Below are 13,625 nucleotides of genomic sequence, written 5' to 3'. Positions count from 1 at the left end.
TGATATAGAGGTGGAGTGGACATAACCATCCCAGGGTACACAGGATGGAGGACTAGAGTATGGATTAGAGTGGACTTACTGATATTCTACTATGGAACTATTGTGGTTAGTAATGGAAGAAATTGTAGCATTGATGTGGAGAAAGTAGCCATGCTAGCTGCTGAGGGTAGGGAGAGGGAAGAAGAGATATGATGTGGGGGCATTTACAGTACTTGGAGTTGTCCTGGGTGGTACTGAAGGGACAGATGCTAGACATTGTATGTCCTGCCATGGCCCACTGTGTGGACTGGGGGAGAGTGTAAACTACAATGTAAACCACTATTCTTGTGGTGCAGCAGTGCTCCAAAATGTATTCACCAAATGCAATGAATGTCCCACGATGATGAAAGAGGTTGTTGATGTGGAAAGAGTGGGGTGAGGGTGGTGGGGGGTATATGGTTACCTCATATTTTTTTAATGTAATAGTTAAACAAAAATAGATTTAAAAAAGTAAAAGAAAAAAACGACTCTTGGCTGGAAGTTTTTCTCTTGTGGTATCTTAAATATATCAGACCACTGTCTTCTTGCCTCCATGGTTTCTGGTGAGAAATCAGCACTTAATCTTATTGGATATTCCTTATATATTATGCATTGCTTTCCTCTTGCTGCTCTCAGAATTCTGTCTTTGTCTTTGGCATTTGACATTCTGATGAGTATGTGTCTTGAAGTTGGTTTATTTGGAATTTTTTGGATGGGGGTACATCGTGCTTCTTGGACAGGGGTATCTATGTCCTTCAATAGGGTGGGAAATTTTCTACCATTATTTCTTCAAATATTTCTTCTGCCCCTTTTCCCTTCTCTTCTCCTTCTGGAACACCCATGACATGTATGTTTGCACACATTTTGCTGTCACTTAGTTCCCTGAGACCTTGTTCAATTTTTTCCATTCTTTTCTTCATCTATTCTTTTGTATGTTCACTTTCAGAGGCCATTTCTTCAAGCTCACCAACCCTTTCTTCTGCTTCCTCAAATCTGCTTTTATATAATTCCAATGTTTTTTAAATTTCATTGATTGCCCCTTTCATTCCCATAAGATCTACTGTTTTTCTATGTATGCTTTCAAATTCTTCTTTGTGCTCATCCATTGTCTTCTTAATATCCTTAATCTCTTCAGCCATCTCATTGAATTTCTTGATTTGTTTGAACATCTATGATTAGTTATCTCAACTCCTTTATGTCATCTGGAGCCTTATCTTGTTTCTTTAACTGGGCCATAGCTTCCTGTTTCTTGGTGTGGATTGTAATTTTTTGTTGGTGTCTTTGCATCTAGCTTACTAGAGTATCTTTTCTGGGTGCAGTTTTTCTCTTTAGTTTAGGGCTTCCTATCTTTTCTCCCTTGCTAGTTGTGCAGTCGGAGTCAAGCATGTATTTGGTGCTATAAGCTGTGGAATTTCACGCTGCCCTCATTGCACCAGGGACCAATGAAGCTTCTTTCAACTTTTTCCTTTGCCAGAGGTAGGGACAGAGTCACAACTGTGTGGAATAATCCAAGTGCAGGCCTAGACTGTAGTTGCCCAGAAAGATTGATGAAGCTTCACATCCCTTTCTCCCCTGCCTGGGGCAGGGATGGAGCTGCAGGTGTGGGCAGCAATCTATGCAGTGCGGGTCCAAGATGACTGCAGTTGTCCTGGTAGACTTCTGATTTTCAGTCTATACCAGCCAAAGGTACCTGCAGTTACCTATATAGACAGGGCTCCTCAGCCTCCTCCCTGCCAGAGGCAGGGCTGAAGCCTAGGCTACCGCTGCAGGTTGATCTTTGTGAAAGAAACTGGTTCCTGCCAAACCTGAGAGTTGCAGTCAACTCGGCTTCCCCGCAGGTTGGGGGCGGGGTCAAAATGGCAGCTACTGGCCTCTTTCTGACTTGGGCTGGTTCACACCCCAGCTGTTCCCAGGGTTATATCTTAGCCAGGCAAGTCTACCAATTGGTAGCCGAAATCGGCAGTCAACCATCTCCTCGTCCCATTTCTGGGAAACGGAGTTTCCATTCCAGTCACAGAATAGCTCCTGGGGTAGCTTGTGCTGCCAGAGTAGTATAAGCACTGGCCTCTGTGGGGCCAGCAATTTCCTGGAGAGGCTGGTGCAGGTCCCCACAGCTTCCTTCTGCTGGAGGTGACACTGGAGTCTACGCTAGACCTGCAATATTATCTGGATGGAAAGAAGCCAGTCCCCACCAGCACTGGGATGTTCAGTCTGCCCCACTTCCCCTTGTACCAGGCATGGAGTTAAGATGGTGGCTCCCATCCTCTTTCTGACTTGGACAGACTCAAACTTTAGCTGTTCTCAGGATCATACTTTAGCCCACTGAATTTACTCAATAATAGGTGAAATTGGTGCCCAACCATCTCTTCCTCTCCCGTTTTGGAGAAGTGGAGCTTTCACTTCCAGTCATGGAATAGCTCCCAAGGTGGCTTGTGCCTCCAGGGCGTGGAGCGCTCTACTTATGAGTCTTCTCTGCAGACGGGCAGTCTCCTCCTTCCATTCCTTCAAGGATATTGTAGGATGCCCTTCTGGTGTCCTGAAGCCCTTTACAGGTGCTTCAGCTAGCTCCAGATAGCTCTGGGTGTTTGCTACCTGTCCTGTAGCAGGTGCTGACTCCAGGAACCGCTTACTCTGCTGCCATCTTGCTGGTTCTCTTGTTTTACTTTTTAAAAAGAATTGTAAATTAGCATTTCTTTCTGTTATATCTCATATATATTTATTTTGTCTAGCACTTTTTTTCTGGAGGGCTAGGGCTGGGGGTGGAGTGGGCACACTTTGGTTCACTCTGTTAGGTTGCTGAAAACAGAATTCCTTGTAGTTGGTACTAAAGAGGAGCCCATTTTGTAGACAGAGTAAGGATGCCCTGTCAGGGCTGCTCTCATGGCTGGTTTCCTCTCAGGGCAAGGTAGCCCTTGTCCTGCAGAGACGCCATGTGCCTAGGGTTGAGGAAAGGTCCAGAAAGAGCCTCCTCTGGGGATAGGTTCATCTCACAGGAAGAGACCCTAGTACAACCCTCTTCCCTCCTTTATCTATTCCTGTTAGGAACCTTAAAAATTCAAGAGAAATCAGAGAACATTGCTGATCTGGAACTGAGTCCTAGGCCACCTGAAAAGCATTTTGACTTCTCCTTTCCTTGTTAGAGTCAACTACAGAAACTCCAAGCTACTTAAGTCAATATTAGAGCCATCAGAAATATCCCACTAAATCTATAGTCCATGTTAATGATCATAATTAAGAGAACCTGCCTGCTCTTATTAGCATTTTTTCCACTGAGAGCTAATGGTACTCGAGCCCACTCAAGCCCATAAGAGGCAGCTCAGTCTCACAGGTGAGGAAAGCAGAGGAGAGTCTGTTACTTTTTAAGGCCTGAGGTTCCCCCTAAGTTGTCTTAGCAGCCCCATCTGCATCAGTGAGATTTGGCTCTCTCATGCTTCTGCCAGCCAGTTAGCCTACCCTAGATGTACCAGAACAGCATTGTGTTCCATCACTCTGAAAATTAGGCCTGGGCTTCTAAGAGGAAATTTGTTTGAGTGCCCCATCAGAAGTGAAGAGCTCTCATATGGCTTAGAGCAACAACCTGCAGTTATTAGGGTCATTCCTGAAAGTAACCCAGGTACATCAAAATACCTCTCTTCCTTTGAACAGCAATAAAAGCCTACAGCAGGAGAGGACCTAGCCCTTTTTCCTGGGGGTCCTGCACATACAGATATAAATAATTATCCATTGGGAAGCAGACTTGGCCCAATGGATAGGGCATCTGCCTGCCACATGGGAGGTCTGTGGTTCAAACCCCAGGCCTCCTTGACCCGTATGGAGCTGGCCCATGCACAGTGCTGATGAGCACAAGAAGTGCCCTGCCATGCAGGGGTGTCCCCTGCGTAGGGGAGCCCCACGCTCAAGGAGTGTGCCCTGTGAGGAGAGCTGCCCAGTGGGAAAGAAAGTTCAGCCTGACCAAGAATGGTGCCACGCACACACAGCGAGCTGACGCAGCAAGATGACACACCAAAAAGAGACACAGATTCCCGGTGCCACTGACAACAACAGAAGTGGACAAAAGAAGAACACAGAGTGAATGGACACAGAGAACAGACAACTTGGGGTGGGGGGGAAGGGGAGAGAAACAAAAAATAAATCTTTAAAAAAAAAATTATCCATAAACATTCTCACACTCTCCAGATACCAAGTAAATGTCACTTCTAAAATTAAAATAGATTGGCTCCAGCCCCAGTCTACCAGATGGTCAGGAAATGGACTCTTCATCATCATCCCCCATGACCATCTTTCACTTCCTCCAAGAATCCTGGAGCTAATGCAGTTCCATAAGATGTCGAACAGCCATTCTCTGAAAGGGAAGAGGCATACTGTATTGCTGCTTGCTGTTGCCATGATGATGACCTGCTCCTTTCTCCTCCCCAACCTCCCATGGGGTTGATTCTCCAGCCTCTCTGTGTGCTACAGCCCAGGGAGGTAATCAGGCTGGCCCAGCCTAACCCCTGTACAAACCAGGAGGGTCTTTTGAAGGAGAAGCCTCAGCAATGACCACACGCAGTCTGCACAGTGGTGTCCCTGGCACGGGTCCCAGAACCTTGGATCTCCATCCAGTCCTATCAGCTTTTTGAGGGGCTGTATCAACTATGTTAGAATCAGTGAGTGCATCTACTTCCAGCCAACCTGCAGCCTCACGCTCTTCCCAATTCCTGGAATTTCCCCCAAGACTGGGCTGGTGCTTGCTTTTTAACTTCCTGAAGCTCAAAGGATCTGTCTTGACCCCACTCTGGGGGTCCATCCTGACCCCTTGTCCTTCAACTATTTGAGTACCACCGGGAAAAGCCCACATTTTAGGAGACAGACATGATCCAGATGTGAGGAACTCAAAGTCTGTTCGCCATCCTTGGAGTGGAGTGAGGACAATACCTTTTTTTTTTTTGGTCTGTTTTTTTAATGTTACATTCAAAAAATATGAGGTCCCCATATACCCCTCACCCCCCTCACCCCACTCCTCCCCCCATAACAACAACCTCCTCCATCATCATGAGACATTCATTGCACTTGGTGAATACATCTCTGAACCCTGCTGACCTCATGGTCAATGGTCCACACCATAGCCCATGATTTTGAGATCTGACCTTTCTGCTAGTTCTCTGCACTTAATGTCTGTAAGTTTTAAGTATTTTTGTTACAATATATCTCAGTTTATCTGCCATTAAATTGTTTGTTTCAGGTTTTGAAAACCATTTTAGACATTGCTAAATGGTGTTGAAACATGCTGGCTATCTTGAGTAAGGTATGGGGAATAGAGTATAAATTAATTTTTTATGGCTCAGCCCTTTGTCCTGTTTTCTTATATAGAAACAGAGTGGGATGTAGAATGAGCACTGTGAATAACCTATTCTTGGCTCTAAACTACTAAACTCTTTTAGGTTTTGTTCCGCTGGTCAGAGTTTTTTCTCTAGTCAGTTTGCCACCTATTTCTTGTCACTATCAATATGCAAATTTATAGCAGATTTACCTTCTCTTCTCCAACTAAAATGCTGCTTCTAATTGCCTATGGCCTAGGGAATGAATCAGGGGAAATTTATTAACATTGTGTCTAAAATAACAGTGAATTTACCTCTATATGAGGGTCTGGGTGGACTATGCAAAATTTTCAATGCTTGAACTTTTGATTACTGATTCTAACAGAAGTTTTTAAGGGTTATTTTTGCTTCTTCCATGGACATTTAATACTTAATCCCATGCATAAAAGTGTAAATCAGATCATGTTTGGCACCTTTTCACTTTCCCTTTCTGAGTGCCCTCCCTCTCACCTAATATTCCTTGTCCTCTTCTCTCCAAGCAACCACGCTGACAGCACATTTTAATGAAAGTATATGTGCTTTTAAAATTAGGCTACCTAGTTAAATTCCTAAGTTTTCTTACTATTTAAACTTGAAACATCACAAAGATGCTCTGGAATCTCAAAATCATCATCAATTGAAAGAAGATTGATAATTCTCAGTTATTAGGGTGCTATAAAAATGAAAAGTGATAACGCTTATTAAAACATTTTCTAAAAATGTTATTATCCAATATTCTCACATGTCCTTGTTTATTAGTATTCACAGAAGCTTTCTGAACTATATTGCTAATATTTATTGAGTTACTCTGTGACAGACACTGTGTTTGCCTAGAAATGCTTTTTCTCATTTAATCCCCCCCAAATCCTAATTTATGCTAATAATAATTATTATTTTCCTCCTTTTTGAGAGTGAAGAAACTAAGGCTTAGAACGGCTGGGAAATTAGCCCAAGTTCATAGAGCTAGTGAGTATTCAAGCCACCAGAGTTTAAGCTCAGACTGGCTGACTTCAGACCCCAACTCCGAACCTCCAAAGAAGGGCAGAATTTACATCACAGCTGGAGGGGCCCAGGAAAGAAAAAGGGCGATTTAGGGGTAAGAGATTACCACAGGTCCCCCAGAATACCCCCCAGAGGCAGAACAGGCTCTGGGCCCCAAGGTCAGCCTTCAGAATTCCAGTTCAGGAATTATCCAAACTCCCTTCCAGACAGATGTCAGACCTGTATTTCTATGGCTTCCCATATGTTGCTGGCATCTCAGTTTTACCATGGTGGTGGAGTGGGGTGAACAAAGCTGTAACACTCAGGAAACACTGCTGGTGTCTCCAGCATCCCAGCTAGGGCTCACAGCTTCTTCACAGCCCAGCCATTGAAGGAGCTTCAAAGTTTTCACTCATGATAACAATTTGTAGCTTTAGATATTTCATTCCATCTTATCTAGAAAGGAAAATAAATAAATAACAAGAAAGCAGTTGATAATTAAATAGAAAGCTATAGCTGTGAGCTGATTATCAAACTAAAAGTCTCCAGTATACAAACCTCTCCTTTGCTCATCCTCTCCAGCTTTGCAGCTAGCTGCCCAACTTCTCTGGGACAAAGTCCCACAGAAGGACATGATCAAAAAAAGATACTGACTTATTATTCAAAGAAATCAGAAATCACTGCACCCTCCTATTAGAGCATTCCTTATAACCTGGACCACATGCACAAAACAGGATTGCCAAAGAGTGGATTGTCTGTCTGAGGCTAGGCAGCGCTTAACTAGGCAGAACTGTCACATTCAGAACAGAAAGATCCTACTGCTTCTCTCCCATGGCTCTCCACGTACTCTACCATTTACTGACTGGCCAGAATGGATCATTAAAAAAAAATAATGGCAATAATAAAGGTGCACCAAATGCTGAAGATACAGAGCTAATCCTCATGACAAGCATCATCCTTACTTTGACAGATGGAAAAATGAGGTTCAGGGCAAAGGTCACACAATCAGGAGGTACGTGATGGGGATTCAAACTCAGGGAAGCCTGGATCCTTGCTCCTTGGCCACAGTGCCCCTCGGACTCACCCTCACCTCCAGACCCCCTGGTGAAAGGACTGTGCTAAACATGCCTGGTCAAAATCTTGATACCATATGTGACAAGATGAATTACCCTGTGTCTAAAATTCTTGACAGGTCTTGCCCTGACTTCCTGGAAATATGAGAGGTGTCACTGAGACATACATACCTCTGCCTGAGAAACCTGAGCCTGCTAATAGCCAGGTGAGTCAGTGGAGCCTGGCTTTCTGCAGAGACAGTCTGATTGTAAAGCCAGCATCAAATGCATTCATGCAGGTGGGTCCCTCCTTCTCATCCTCCCCAAAGTGAGTTTCTATTTCCTATTCATGCTTATTCCAAGAATTTTATTTCCAGGATTGTCCAAGGTCAGAGAAGAAACTGAGTGTTGGAGTTAGCATTTAAAACATGTGCTTCTCATTAGATTGGCTGGAGCCTGAGTTGTAACCTGCCCAACTTCAACATTTGGCACAGAAGCACACAGTATAGTCTGAAAAGCACAATTAAAGCTACATTGCCATTTTATGCCTGAACTGCTCAAGATCACCGGCTCCCTATGGATTCATCAGACCCAATACAAATGCCACAATCTAGTAGTCAGGGACTTCTATTGGGCCCCTCCAGGGCGGTCTCTTCGGGCCCCTCTGTTCAAGCTTGCTGCCCTTTGTATTAGTCAGGGTTCTCTAGGGAAACAGAACTGACAAGAGATGTCTCTAAATAGTATGAGATCTTATAAAATTGTCTCATGTCACCATGGGGATAAACAAGTCCAAATTCTGTAGGGCAGAATGCAAGCCACAGGCTTCCATGAAGGTCATCGATGAGTTCCCCAGGAGATGCTGGCTATCTGAAGTAGAGATGGGAATTCATGATGAAATCATTTCCCCTTTCAAGGCCTTCAGCTGACTGGATGAGACATCACTAGTTGTTGATGGCAATCTCCTCAGGTGATTGTAGAGGTAAGCAGCCATCTATGCAATCAACTCACTGGTGATTGAAGTCCATGAAAATGCCTTTGCATTACAATTAGCCCAGTGCTTGTTTGACCAAACAACTAGGACACCATTACCTGGTTGGGCTGACACATCAGCCTTATCATCACACCCTCCGAAGCCCTCTGATTAACAGGCTGCCTCCCACTTACTTAATCTCCTTAAAATTTCTTTTAAGATTCAGAAGAAAGACTCCAAGCCTTACCTGACCAGCCCCCATCTCTACAATTCTTTTTATTAGCATTTATTCAGCTGACCATCGTTACTGAGGAGAACTTCCCATGGGTCATCAAGCCCCTCTTTGGACAACATTTACTGAGTAGTTTCCGTGTGCTAGACACTGCACTAAGTGCTCTGCACACCACTCTATTTCTCCACTCTCCTTTACAGAAAACTTTCAATTCCTGTCCTCTTTCTCTTTGGAATCAATTTCAAACACTCTCTCCACTGAAATTGCTCATTTCAACATCACTAGTGATTTTTATTGGTTAACTCCAATGGTCACTTTCAGTCCTCTTCTTCCTTGACCTAACGACAGTAGTTGACTAGCTGAGCCTTCCCTCCTCCTTGAAACCTTATCTTCACTGGGTCTCAGGCACACCACCCTGGGGATGATCCTCTGTCTCAATGTCAGGATGCCCCTCCTCCAGATGGCATCTTTTGACTCAAGCTCCTTGCCACCTCTCAGACCAATTTATCCCTCCCTGTGGTCCTCCTGGGGAAGAACCCTGGAAGAAGACCCCAGTTCTGCTTGCAGACCCTGGAAGCAGATGCCATTGCTGCATCAGTATGTGTGGACCTCACTCCCCACTGCAGCCTCTCCTCACTCTGCAGCAGGTGGAGGCAACTCATGAGAGCACTTGCCTTTAGACTCCTGAGGCAAGAGTCAGACACAATTTCTAGGTCTCTCAAACTCCAGAGAAAATATATCCTGTCCTCCCAAAAGTCTCTCTGACTTGGCTTGATGTGAGGAGGTGAGCATCCCTCACCCCTCCCTTTATTTATTGCAGGGATGGGATGCAGAGAATGTACAGTGCATTGACAATCCTCTACAAAGAAGTCCCTTGTAAACCTCTTTTCTTATTTGGGCTAGAGCTGGCTGATGAGCAAAGGCTGGCAGGACTGGCATGAGGCCTCCCCTCTGAAAGTCCTACATAGATGCTCCAGCTCCTGGTCTTGGAATGCCAATGGGACTTCCTATCGATGATCTCAAGCCTCTGCTGAAACTCAGAGACAAAGGATAAGTTACAGTTAAGATCCTGTTTCAGATATTTGTTCAGTTGAAAACCACAAACTAGAAAAGGACAAGATAACACTCTAAATGAGTCTCGCTACTCTTGAGACACCTCCAGAAGGTGAACTCTGCTCAGAACAGAGCATTGGATGAGGTCTTACGCTCCTTGCTGGAAAAGACCAGATGACTGGGGAAGCAGTGAAGAAAACATCTTTGAAAGAAGAGCTCTTTGGTGATTTGGATGTGATAGTACACATGGAAGAGGTGACCTGTCATCCAGGGATTTGTAACAGGGAAGGGAAACATGGGGAGAATCAGCCTTGAGGTTTCAGTGCAGGCTGCATTCTATACAGCACACGTGGGCCCTTTTCTAATAGAAGGAACTGCCCCTGGTGGGTGCTGCCGATACCAGTCATCACCTTCCTTCTTTAAATATCAGCATTGATCTGCAGCTCCTTGACCTTCATATCCCAGTAGAAATTCTTGGGGATCTGCTTCTCATCAGCTTATGGACTTGAATAAAGGGGAGAAGTAGAAATGGGCATGAGATAATACCTGCCATTATTTGAGCACATACAATGATCTACTCATCTTGTTGTAGAGCAAGTCCTTTAATCTTTACAAATATTCTGAGTAGTAGATAGAACTAACTCCATTTTATTTATGGGGAAATTCAGGCTCAAATTGATTAAAAGAAAATGCAAATGAAAGAACCAGGATATTCCCTAGACTTCCCTGGCAGTCCTCACACTGTGTGCTCTACCTGAAAACCACTGCTCATCCCTGTCTAGATCCCAATATTCTTTTTTTTCCTTCTTCTTCATTTTCTTTTAAATGTTATACTCAAAAAATATGAGGTCCCCATATACCCCTCTACCCCCCACACCCCACTCCTCCCATATCAACAACCTCTTCCATCATCGTGGCACATTCAGTGTACCTGGTGAATACACTTTGGAGCACCGCTGCCCCACGTGGTCAGTGGTCCACATTGTAGTCTATACTCTACCCCCAGGGCAGCAACCAGGTAACTTCCTCCTTAGAGCTGTGTCTGTTCCCTCCAAGGTGAAAGCAGTTGCTCCTTCTTCCACCTGCTGGAACTTGGTACCTCTTTTATGACTTCAAAATCTCTTTCTTAACGTGGCCATTTGTGTACATCTTATTTTCTCTGCTAGGATGGAAAGTCCTTGAGGACAGTGACAGTGTCTAATTCACTTTGGTACTATCCAAAGCATTTAATAAAAGCTTTAGAGCAAGTTTCTTGTTCATAGTCGGTGCGTGTTTGTTGAATGAAGAACACAGGCATTGCAAAAGGTGGAATATCAGGTATCCAGAAGCAGAAACCCTTGTTTGCAGCTCAGATGAACCAGATCTGAGGTTTTGCTGTCATCAAAGGCAAATGCTGGCTTATTCCCAGAGGGCATCTACCCCATCCTGGCCTCTGCTTCAAAGTTTTCCCTAAGACCCAGCTGCAGTCCTCTTGATCTTTCCATGTTTGCTCATTAAAGTTAATTTGGGACATGAAAAGATCCAGGACTGAATATTTCATTAAGGCCAGGTCTTCTTGATGTAGCAGCTACAGCCAAATAGAAAATAAGGCAGAGGTCACCAGTACAAGGTCAGTGAATGTAGCACCTGTTTAAATCCTGGGTCTTCTGTTCACAAACTGGCACCTTCAATCACCTTTGGGATGTTCAGCATACTAAGGCAAGTAGATTGTTTCATCACAAAGATGTTATGAATCTTCAAGAAACTGCACAGCTCTCCTTCTTGGTGGATTAAAGAAAGGACAATTTGAGTGAAGATAATCTTATCTCGAGTTCTGGGCATGGACTAAAGATAACTATTAGTAATAATGTCAGCTACCATTTTCATAGTGCCAAGGACTATTATCTCCTTTAATTCCCCAAAGTAACCCTCTGATGTGATACTATTATCGACCCCATTTAGACATTTGGAAAATGGGGCTTAGAGAAATTAAGTAACAGGTTGAAATCTTACAAATTGTGAGTGGCAAAGAAAGTGGCAAAGCTAAGATTGCAACTGTGGCAGAGTATTCTCAGGGTCTGTACTATTAACCACCTCACCCTCTTGTTTCACAGAATACCCTAATGTTCTAGTCCTTTTTAGCAGGAAGGAAAGACACTAAGCAGTAACTCCTGCATTCAGTGGCACTGCTCTGAATGAAGTACCAGTGAGGTGAGACCTTGATTTTAATAAAACTCAAAAATAAAAAATTCACTTATTTGAGAAATAAATGCATGGAAGTCATCATATAACTCTTGGTGCTATGAGTAACCAAGGGTACATTTGCCTATATGGCATGTCAAGATCCTTAAGATTCAGCAGAGCTGTTTGTAAACTTACAAAAGTAAGAGACCTGACAAGCTGGGGAAAGCTGGAGAACATAGCAACACAGTGATGTAGCACCAATTTCAATCTCAAATTCCCCTAACCTTCAAATCTAACAGATATATCTTTGTTTTTATGGAAACTTTTATTTTAGTAAATATAGTTATATCTTCCTATGGGGATATTTTTAAAGGAGGAACTGGGTTCTAGGGCTAAAACTGGAACATGAGAAGGATAAAATGAAATGTCAGAAGTCAGTCCAAACACATCAGTAATCACAATAAATTTAAGTGTCTTAAATTTCCATATCAAAGTAATAGATTTTTCAGAACGGGTTAAAACACAAAGTCAAGCTGTATGCTACTTATAAGAGATATGTCTACAACAACGTACCGAAAGTTTGAAAAGACAGGCATAAAAAATATACTAGAAAAATAATTCTAAAAAAGCAGATGTTATAATGCTAATTTCAAACAAAGAAAATTAAAGGTGAGAAGCATTAACAATTAACAGGGACAATGATGTTTTCTCTTTCTATTATTCAGTTTACCAAGAAGATATAACAATTATGAATCTTCATGCATTAATAATGGGGAATCTATATTCATAAGAGAAAAACTGATAGAAATAAAAAGGGAAATTAATAAATCCACAGTCTTAATAAAAAAATATAACATACCAATCTCAAAATAAACATGTCATATAAAAAAATTAATAAGAATATGAAACATTTGAATATTTCTCATGGAATATTTATGGAGAAAAACCCAAAACATTAAAAAAAAAGCAGAGCTAACATCAACATAAAAAGGACAGAAGGAGAAGGAGGGAGGGGAAAAAAGGATAGCAAAAGATTTAAAAAAACAGTTTATTTGTAAATTAAAAGATATTCTTCTAAATAACTTTTGGGTTAAAGAGAAAATAAAAAATAGAAATGAAAAACTATTTAAAAGTGAATGATACAACTTAACATTTCTCCTTTTAATCATATTCATATATATATATATATATTTTGTTAATTATATTCACAGTGTTGTGCTACCATCACTAGCATCCATTATCAAAACATTTCCATCGTTCCAAATAGGAACTCTGTATATTTTAAACCTTAAAACCCTATTCCCTATCTCTATTCTGTCCTCTGGGAACCTCTATTCTAGATTCTGACTCTACGATTTTGCTCATTGTAATTATTTCATATCAGTGAGAACATAAAAACATTTATCCTTTTTTATCTGGTTTATCTTACTCAAACAAGATGTCTTCAAGGTTTATTTATGTTGTTGCAAATAAATATGGTAATAGAATAAAATTTTAAAAATAATCCATGGAACTATACTATACAAACAATAAACCCTAAGTTAAACCATGGACAACAGTCAATAGTACAGTTATTAAAATGTGCTGGGAGGGTTGTGGCTCAAGCAGTAGAGCATCTGCTTCCCACAAGGGAGGTCCCAGGTTTGGTTTCTGGTGTCTCCTAAAAACAAAGACAAACAAGCAAACAAAAAAACTAGCTCTGGGGAGCCAATGTGGTTCAGTGGTTGAGTGCTGGCTTTCCACTTAAGAGGTCCCAAGTTCAATCCCCAACCCCTGCACCTAAAAAAAAAAGCAAAAAAAAAAAAAAACAACAACAAGAA

Source organism: Dasypus novemcinctus, chromosome 13 (assembly GCF_030445035.2).
Source record: "Dasypus novemcinctus isolate mDasNov1 chromosome 13, mDasNov1.1.hap2, whole genome shotgun sequence".
Classification (NCBI taxonomy): Eukaryota; Metazoa; Chordata; class Mammalia; order Cingulata; family Dasypodidae; genus Dasypus; species Dasypus novemcinctus.
The sequence above is the reverse complement of the archived record's forward strand: the minus strand, read 5'-3'. Positions refer to the sequence as shown.